Below are 7,821 nucleotides of genomic sequence, written 5' to 3' on the forward strand. Positions count from 1 at the left end.
TCCTGAAGGTCTGCCGCTCCAGCCTCCACAATGAGTGCACGGTCCACAACCTCCCTGTAGGTTTGGAGGTTAGAGGACTGCACCAACCGAAAGATCGAAGGCCGCAATCCACGCTCGAAAATGCGGGCCTTGTCCTCGTCATCCTGCACCACAAAAGGCACACAGTGAAGTAGCCGGGAAAACTCCCTCTCGTACTCGGCCACTGACCGCTCGTCCTAGCGCAAGCTGCGCAAATCCTGCTCCATTTTCCTCTTTGCACTTGTCGGGAAGTAGTGCGCCAGAAGCAGCTCCTTGAACCTCCCCCAGGAAATCGCTGTCAAGTCGGTGTTGGGGTTGTCCTGGATGTCCAACCACCAACGATAGGCCTCACCGTCAAGAAAGTGAGTGGCGAGCCGCACTCTATCCCGCTCCTCCACAAAGGTATCTCGAAATAGCTTCTTCATGTGCATCAACCACTTCTCAACAATCCAGTGGTCGACGTTCTCGCCATCAAACGTCCTTGGGCTGCACCTCCAGAACTCACCGAGGCGGTCCATGAGCCGATCTCGCTCGGCTCCCTCAGCCATCATGGGGAATGCCGCCCTTGTCGCTGGTCTCTGAACCAGTAGTGCCGCAGCCACCTCCTCCCGAGGTGCGGTCGCCGGTGCCGCACGTGAAGAACTGGGCGCAGGGGACTGCGCCCTCGGTGCGACGTCCACCACGGGTGCTGGCGGTGTGGGACCCTGGGTCTCCCTCGAAGCTGCTGCCTGCTGAAGTAGGAGGTCCTCAAGATGCTTCATCCGCGCCTCCTGCCGCTGAGCCACCTCAGCCTGTCGCTGCGCCGCTGCCGTCTGCTGTGCCAACAGATCAGTGAGAACCGCAAGCTGGGCCCTCAAGTCATGGACCTCACTAGATCCGGAAGTAGCGGAGGTCTCGACCTCCTCGGGGTGTGCCGCATCATCCGTCCCGGCAGACCGGGAGCGTGTAATCGGCATCGCCACTACAAACATAAAAGCACAAGTTAGCAACCCACGCTATCGCATCCCCGCTCAAGAAGATAAAACCCCAAATCATGCGAAAGTAAGGAAGTGTCCTTCACTACTAACTCCCGATGTTACGTTGTCGGCCGCCAACGTAACCCTCCGCGAAGTTAGGAGCCATACACTCCGATCAAACTCTAACTTTTTAGAGTTATCATGAACCCAATTGAAATACTTTCGCTAACAATTCAATTAGACCTCGTCTCTCACGGACTTATTTCCTATAGTCCAACTGGCCTAAGGTTTGCTAGGTCCCCTAAGACTCAACCCTAGGCTCTGATACCAAACTAATCTGTCACGCCCCGGGACCGGCAGAGGCCCTCCCGGTAGCGTGCCCAGACCCGCCATATGTCAACACATATAAGACGTCTATATCAACAGCGAAAATAAAAGCAAGAAATAGGACAAATAGAATAATAACAACTAATGATATCATAGCAAGTAAATTTCTATCATCTAAACCAGAGTAAAAGAAACATAACTACACAACAAAAGTAACCATAAAGTAGTACAAAATCTGTCTCAGAGATACATAAAAGGGTGGTCTCTAGTACACTGGTACAGCTCTCAACTCTCCAAAATGAAATACATCAAGAGGTAGACCACCTAAAACTCGTCACTCGCTGAAGGGCTAACTCGAAGCAACGCCCTTCCCACGGTCCCTAGCCTCTCCCGGCGTGGAAGGCTCTGAAAGAAAACATAAAACAGAGGGCGTAAGAACTATAATTTATAGTTCCCAGTGAGCAATTACTAACCTCAGCTCAATGCACCACTAGGCCCCAAAAAATAAGGGTAAGGAACGGCAGTAATAATAGGCAATAAAAAGCGAGTATAAAAACTGCTGAAAGAAAGCATAAATGAAATGCTATACTACTATGTCTCAAATAAGCATGATGTCATGGTGATGTACATCTACGCTATCATAAGTTAATAAGTCCAATGCATACTATTATGCCTCAACAGAATAAACAAGTAAACCTCATAATGCAATATGTCAATGCATAAGGAGTAATCTCTATCAAAGCAATCCAGTATACTATGATGCAATGAATAGAACAGGCAAGTATACTATATATCCCAATGCTATGTCATGAGCATGTCAAGTAATCCAACTACTAAGCCTATCTAGTAGTGATCATTCATTCTCAACTCTGTGTCGATTTCCATTTCCAATTAGGGACCCACCAAAGGTAGTCCAGCTTGTGCCGCCTAAGTGCCTATGGTAGCCCAACATCCCTACTCTTGGAATGTGTCTGTTCCACTCGACCCCGTAGGCTTCCCTACTCTTGGAATGTGTCTGTTCCACTCGACCCCGTAGGCTTCTCAATACCGCACGAGCGAACGTAGTTGCGAAGGCTAACTCCGGAGTGCCGGCTTGTAGGGAGCGACCCTCACAAGCATGTGCGAATGAGCACAAATGGCAAGTAAGTATAGTCAACGTCTCAAGTACCCAATCATCATGTAATATATGGTATCTTGGAGTTGCGATGTCAACTTTGATCCCCTAGATCAAAGTGAGGATGGAGCTAGTTGGACATCTTCCCCAAGTGATTTTGGACGCGTGAGAATGAATTCTGGAGATAAATAAGTGTTTCGGCGCAAATTGGGCGCGAAACGAAATGTAAAGAAAATTGTCAGATTCCGACGCTAACTTTGATTAAGAGAATTAAAGTGAGCAAAGTATTATAATTTGATGTGAGATACCATTTGATTGGACTTAAGGGTGTGAGATATAAGTCTGGAATGACTCGTCTTGGAATCGGAGCGAAAACAGAAGAATTGAAATTTTCTGTAGAGAATAGGACTAAGAAATTAGCAGAAAATGTACAGTGTCAGAAAATTATGAAAATTAAAGGATATGTCAGGAATATGTTCATAAGGCTAGATTTAAAGTTTCAGATTATTCGGACACCCGTAGAGAGAGAAATTGAATCCGAGAGCTATCGGATAAAGATTTCAGTTCGGTACAGTTCGCAGTGACCAAATGGGGTCGGAACTGAAATGTTAAAATTTCTTTGGACTTGTTAAGTAAAATCGAACATGCCTGTCAAGTTTCAGCTCAATCGGACTTTTGGAAGAGACTGCGAAAGGTATCTAATCCATGTGACGAAACGGAGTATAAGTCGAGGGCATTTTGGTAAAATTGCATGGCTTAGTGGAATTCCACTAAACCAGCCTGCAAGGAGCCCTCCATCCTTATCCCCTGCCTTTCCCTTCCATACGTAGAGAGAGAGAAAGAGAAAAGAGAGAGGGAAAGAGAAGAGAATAAGAAGAAGAAGAAGAAGAAGAAGTAGAAGAAAAAGAGGAAAGGTGAGAATTCGAGTTTTTAATCCTCTCCCCCTCATCCTTTTTCCCTGCTGCTGAAAACAGCAGCAGCAACAGCTTTTGCAGCTGCTGCAAGTTAGAGCAGCAGCAGCAGTAGCCCTTGCTGCTGCTGCAAACAAGAGCAACAGCAAGAGTAGCAGCAGCAGCCCTTACTGCTGCTGTGAGCAGGAACAGCAGCAGCAGCAGTAGCTCACAGCAGCAGCAGTAGCATGAGTAGCAGCAGTAGCAGCTAATAGCAGGAACAGCAGCAGTAGCATCAGGAGCAGTTAGCAGCAGTAGCAATAGCTACTGTAATAACAGCAGCAGCAGCAGTAAGCTGCTACAGTAGCAGCAGTAAGCTGCTACAGTAGCAGCAGCTGCTGCCAGCAACAGCAGCAGCAGTGGCACCAGCATCAACTGAGCAGCAGCAGCAGCAGCAGTGCAAGCAGCAACGGCAGCAGTGCAAGCAGCAGCAACAGCTACAGCAGTCAGCAGCTGCAGCTGCAGCTAGTAGCAGCAGCAGGAAAGAAAAGAAAAGAAAGAAAGAAAGAAAAGAAAGAAAGGAAGAAAAGAAAGAAAAAGAAAGAATTAAGAAAGAGAGAGATGGAAACTAAGTTGAATTGCATAGAAACGGGTTTAATGAATTTTGACCTCGATAATGCACTTTTGCAGGATAGGAGTCCTAATGCGAAATTGACTGCGTACAAACCAAATTGAGGGTAAAAGAAACGCGTTGGCGAAGTCGGTTCGGTAATCCGTCGAGCCTACGCAAAGATATCGCCGAAAAGACGTTTTCGGCATCAATTGGCACGAGCGCGGGTCGCGGTTCTCGGGAAAGTGCGGGATGTGGATTTCTCGCGTTCAGGTATCAGATAAAGATAAGTTGAGTTCATATCTAATTATAATTGAGTTGACTACCTTAAAGAAGAGTTAGATGCTGAAATTCTTGCTGTTGATGCAGCCGAAATACAAGTGTGGACTGATTGTGCAGTGAGCAAGCAATTTAGCATCTGATTAAGGTAATCTTGTTCTAATACTTGATTAGGATCAAGTAGATTGCTTTAGAGAGGATACTTACCTGAACATTATACTGTTAGTAGTGGCCGAAATGATGAGGAGGGCCATTTGAAGCTGTGAACTAGTTGATCCAGCATCTAATGAAGAAGAGGATCAGTTGATGCAGTGAACAAGTTTATTCAACATCAACTTACAGTAAGTCCATTTCAGATTGGATTATAGCTAAGTTGGTCACTTTAGAATGGATCCATTTAAGAATTAGTTGCTGAAAATTCAGAGTTGAAGCTGAAGTTGCAATCCTTGTGGAACTTGGTGAATTGCTGAAGCAGGGAGCCAGAAATCAGCAAAGGAAATCTGAATTTGAGGTAATCGATGTAAACTTCAGCTAAGAACTAATTACAGCTATACAAAGATTAAGTTGAAAGGATTAGAATGCTGAAATTTCAGAATTGGTGCAGCTTTGCTGTCCAAACTGTGAAGTTGGTTGAAGTTGATCCTTCGAGTGAGTTCTTGATGCATTAGCTGAAGCTTTTGCAATTGTGAGCTGAAAAGAAGCCTGAAGGAGAGCTTCAAATTAAGATATGATGTGTGGAATTAAAGCTGAAAATGAGCACCTGAATTGGTGCTAAATTTGTGATGCTCCAATGCAGAATTTCAGCATTGGAGACTATTAATGTTGAGGCTTAGAAGGCACCAATTCAGCAATAAATCGAGATAAGCATGATTCAAGTTGAACTAAGGTTCAATTACTTGTAACAGAGGTATGTTACTTTGGGATTTTATGATGAATTGAGCTAAGATAAGCCTAAAGCTGCATTGCTCAGCTTCTAGTTGAGTACTATAAACCTAGCTGGTGCCTTGTATCTATGTTCATACATAGAGAGGATTAGTAAAGCAGAGACGTAATGCTGAGAGTGGCAGCATGAGGAATAGATTTAAGCTTAATGTTGAAATCAGCATTAAACTGGTATAAAGGTGTATGTTGATAATGGATACACACAAGCAAATTGGAATTGAAATGCTAACTTGGAAAATATAAGAATATGACACCAATGTAATCTCTTTTATTCTTATGTAAATGAAAGTTACATATGCTCGAAAGTCTAAATTGACTTTCCGACAGGTCGACGACGCGCTAATTACGGTAGAAGCCGTTCTAGTTCTATTTACACCGAGACGCGCAAGATTGTTCTTGACACAGTTCGAAACGTGGATTCTAGTTGNGGTAACCCATAAAGCTAGGTTTTCAACAGACTTCCGGCTAAGCGCATCGGCAACTACATTCGCCTTCCCAGGGTGGTAGAGAATATCAACATCGTAATCTTTAAGCAACTCCAACCACCGCCGCTGTCGCAAATTCAGCTCCTTCTGGGTGAACAAATATTTTAAGCTTTTGTGGTCGGTGTAGATCTCGCAATGAGCACCATATAGATAATGCCTCCAGAGCTTCAAGGCAAAGATCACCGCTGCCAACTCTAAATCTTGAATGGGGTAGTTCTTTTCATAACTCTTTAGCTGACGGGATGCATAGGCAATAACCTTCCCGCCCTGCATCAGCACACACCCCAAGCCCAGATAAGAAGCATCACTGTAGACAACGTAGTCCTGCCCCTACACCGGTAAGGCGAGCACTGGAGTCGAAGTTAACCTCTGCTTCAACTCTTTAAAACTCCGGTCGCACTCGTCGCTCCAAACGAACCTGGTGCCCTTTTGCGTCAGACGGGTAAGAGGAGTCACAATCTTAGAGAACCCCTCCACAAACTGTCGATAATAACCCGCTAGGCCCACAAAGCTACGAACCTCAGCTACACTCGTCGGGCGCGGCCAATTCTCAATAGCCTCAACCTTCCTCGGGTCGACCGAAACGCCGCCCTCGAAAATAACATGCCCGAGAAATGCAACCTCCCTGAGTCAGAAGTCGCACTTCTTCAGCTTTGCGTACAACTTCTTCTCCCGAAGAATCTGAAGTACCGTGCGCAAATGCTCCTCGTGCTCCTCGTCGCTACGCGAAGATACCAAAATGTCATCTATGAAGACTACGACAAATCGGTCCAAGCACTCCTGGAACACTCGGTTCATCAAGCTCATGAACGATGCCGTGGCATTTGTGAGCCCAAACGGCATCACCGTGAACTCGTAGTGTCCATAACGCGTGCGAAACACTGTCTTCTGAACATCTTCCGGCTTGATCTTTAACTGGTGGTAGCCGGACTGAAGGTCAATCTTCGAATACACTTGCGACCCCTGCAACTGATCAAACAGGTCATCGATACGGGGTAGCAGGTACCTGTTCTTCACCGTGACCTTGTTCAACTCGCGGTAATCCACGCAGAGTCGAAAAGATCCATCCTTCTTTCGCACGAATAAAATCGGGGCACCCCACGGCGAAACGCTCGGCCTAATGAATTCCTTGTCGAGAAGATCCTGCAATTGATCTCTCAACTCCCTCAACTCGGCCGGCGCCATGCGATACGGGGTCTTAGAAATCTGTGCTGTCCCGGGAACCAAGTCAATCATGAACTCGATCTCCCGATCCGGCGGCATACCCGGTAACTCCGTGGGAAACACGTCGGGGAACTCCCGCACAACCGCCAACTCTTCGAGGGTTGGAACCACTCGGTCCATTTCCACAACGGTCGCCAAAAAGGCTGCGCAACCGCTGTTCACCAACTTCCTCGCTCTAGTCGCCGATACCGTCGCGGCGAAGCACGAACTCTTGCAAGCTCGGTAAGTGAACTCCTCCAGACCCGGCTCCCGAAATGTAATAACTCGAGTCGGGCAATCAATCGACACATAGTACTTCGAGAGTCAATCCATGCCCAAAATAACGTCAAACTCCTTCAACCTTTCGAGCACAAACAAGTCGATCGGCATAACCCAGTCATTCACTTGCACTGGACATGCCAAACATCGCTCCCTAACCATAAAGGATCGCCCGGGGCCCTCAACATGCCAAACGTGCTCCCCCAGACGATACTCGATATCGTGTGCTTGTGCGAAGGATCGACTGATAAAAGAGTGTGATGCACCGGTATCAAACAAAGCTCTAACTCGAACACCTTTAACCAAAATTATACCTGCCACAACGTTGCGCTCGCCAGCCTCTGAAGGCTCCTCAACATGCACGGGTGCAGCATACATCCTCCCGCTCGGCGCTCATCGTGCAGGCTCTGGTTGGCGTGGTGTCGCCACTCGCCCAGTAGATGCTGCAGGAGGGGGCAAGCCATAGCGAGCTGGAACCGCCGGAGCCGAAGCAGTCGACAAAGCGGGCGAAGCTCCTCCTTGAGGACAGTCGCGGATGACATGTCCTGCTTGCCCGCACTTGAAGCACCTCCCTCGGCGCTGCTCACAAACACCCGGCCGGTGGTCTCCGTCGCAGAAGACACATCGCTGAGCACCACGACCCTTGGGCTGAGAGCGTGGGTACTTCGGGGGCCTCTTAGAGCTAGACTGACCGCCCGAACCACCGCCCTGCCTCTTC

At 47.4% G+C, this 7,821-nt stretch overlaps 1 long non-coding RNA gene across 2 annotated transcripts; it reads left to right on the forward strand.

The window, feature by feature from the left end:
• Positions 1–3,269: 3,269 nt before the first annotated feature.
• Positions 3,270–5,563, forward strand: LOC109704925. 2 transcript variants are annotated; one of them, XR_002214531.1, is made up of 6 exons: positions 3,270–3,329; positions 3,996–4,188; positions 4,285–4,342; positions 4,424–4,535; positions 4,618–4,705; positions 5,464–5,563. It is a non-coding gene; the product is annotated as an uncharacterized LOC109704925 (long non-coding RNA). The 2 variants fall into 2 exon arrangements; XR_002214530.1 differs by lacking the exon at positions 3,270–3,329 and having other exon boundaries at positions 3,935–4,188.
• Positions 5,564–7,821: the final 2,258 nt, after the last annotated feature.

The sequence above is a fragment of the Ananas comosus genome, unplaced genomic scaffold (genome assembly GCF_001540865.1).
Source record: "Ananas comosus cultivar F153 unplaced genomic scaffold, ASM154086v1, whole genome shotgun sequence".
NCBI lineage: Eukaryota > Viridiplantae > Streptophyta > Magnoliopsida > Poales > Bromeliaceae > Ananas > Ananas comosus.